Below are 2,316 nucleotides of genomic sequence, written 5' to 3' on the forward strand. Positions count from 1 at the left end.
GTGACTGAGCAGTGGAGAAGCAGAATCCTGCCCTTGAATTGCTCCCCAGGCGGGCTTTATGCAGTCTGGGGAAGCAAGGGATGCCCTCTGATTCTTAAAGAAACCGGTATAATTTTGCATTACATAGTAGACTCCCAAGACACACAGCCTTTTCCAGGAGGAGTTCCTTAGAGGGGAACGGGCTAGGCTACAATGGTCTGCTTAGCCTCACGAAGGCTGCAGAAGCTGTTAAGACAGGGGTAACTGAAAGATAGACTCTGTGAGGTTGAACAGCAATCTTTATGACTCTCTAGGCATCCCTTCCTGTCTGACCTTGCCAAAGCATGGCTCTAGTCTATGACGAAGTGGGTCACAGCAGTTACTGCACCCCTCTGACGATTTTGCTTGGTGGATATGAAATGACCACTGTGGTCATAGACTTATTGATTGACTCTGGTTAGGAAGAAAATAAGAGATCTAATCCAGGTTTGCAAATTGCTCCAAGACACTATAATTTAACCAGTACGTATTTAACTGGCATTGTTGTGATTTAATGGTGATTTGATTTTTATTTTTTGAGGAAGCTCCATACAGATTTTCATCGAGGTGTCACCTGTCTACCCACACCAGCAGGTTACAAAGGTCCCCTATTCCCAGAGCCTCACCTACACTGGAGGTCGAGGGCTTTCTGAGTGGCAGGTACTGACTTGAGGGAGGGAGAGTCTCAACTTAGTGTTAATTTGCATTTGTTTAACAGATAACGAGGTAGAACACTTTAAAACTGTTTACCAGAGACATATTTTTTTCATTTGAGAATCATCTGTTAGTTCCTTAGACCTTTTATTGATGGGATGACTTGAGGTTTTGTGTGTGTGTGTGTAATTTTTCAGTGCTTCAAATATCCTAGATACGATATTTTTCTACTCTGTAGGCCATCTCTTCACCATGATTGTGGCTTCTTGGCCATGCACAGACCATTTAGTCGCATGTGAGTCCATCTGTCAAGTCTTAGGTTAGTCTCCTGCAGTTACTAGTTAGTTGCCACTGGAGTTCTTTTCAGACATTCCTTGCTTTGAAGTGTCCCTTCTATGGGTTTCTCTAGCACTTTCAAAGTTTATCATCATCATACTCATCGTGTTATCATCCACATCACCCCCATCATCGTCACCACCACCACCACCACCATCACCACCAACAAGGTTTTACCGTTAAAGTTTGTGGCCAATTTTAAATTGGTTTTTGTACAGAGTGAGAGAGAGGGACCTCTCCCTCACACATTGTTCTACATGTGAAGACCTCGTTTCCGAACACAATTTGTTTAAGAGGCTATCTTTTCTATAATGTATGTTTTTGATACTTTTGTCAAAAATTTAGCAGCTATAGCCGTATGGCTTCATTTCTGATTCTTCTATTCCTTGGCCTACATGCCTGTTTTTTTTGCTGGCACCATTGGGTTTTGTTACCATGGCTCTGTAGTATGATTTGAGATCAGATCCTGGGAAGCCACAGGTGTTGCTTAAGTGTCCTCTGGCTCTTCCAAGTCCTTTTTGCTGTCACATGATTATTTATTTATTTATTTATTTATTTTAGGATTTTTATTGTTGTTGTTTTTAGGAGAATGTCTTTGGAACTTTGGTAAGGATTGTGTTGAGTCTATGGCTTTTTCCAGTAATATAACCATTTTTACAATATTTTGTCAGTTCATAAGAGTTGGGGATCTTTCTGTCTTCTAGTATCTTACACATCCTTTCCTCCTTTAGTTTCATACACATCCACTTGTTGAGTCTGCCACTTCCTTGATTTCTACATAGGTATTTTTTCAATTATTGTGACTGGGATCCATTCCCCCAGTTTCCCTCTTTCTTGGCAAGCTCACTGTTGGTGTATAGAAAGACTGCTGATTTCTGTGTGTTAGTTTTTGTATCTTGATATTTTAATGGGGGTGCATATGAGAACTGATAAGGAATCTTTGGGAGTCTTTTAGTTATAAGATCATGTCGTCTGCAAAGAGCGATAATATGGCAGATTCTTTTCTAGTCATATCCATTTTATTTCCTTCCTCTGTCTTATTGATCAAGCTAAGACTTTGAAGATGACCTGAAACAAGAGTAGCCATAGTGTGCATCCTTTTGTCATTTCTGAGTTTAGAGGAACATTTATATTTGTCCCTGTTTAGTATTGAGTTAGCTATAGGTTTGTCACATATAGTGTTTATTATATCAAGATATGTTTCTTCTAATCCTAATTTCTTTGGGGATTTTTTTTTAATATTTTTATTACATATTTTCCTCAATTACATTTCCAATACTATCCCAAAAGTCCCCCATAGCGCCCCCC

The sequence above is a fragment of the Mus caroli genome, chromosome 1 (assembly GCF_900094665.2).
Source record: "Mus caroli chromosome 1, CAROLI_EIJ_v1.1, whole genome shotgun sequence".
Lineage (NCBI taxonomy): Eukaryota > Metazoa > Chordata > Mammalia > Rodentia > Muridae > Mus > Mus caroli.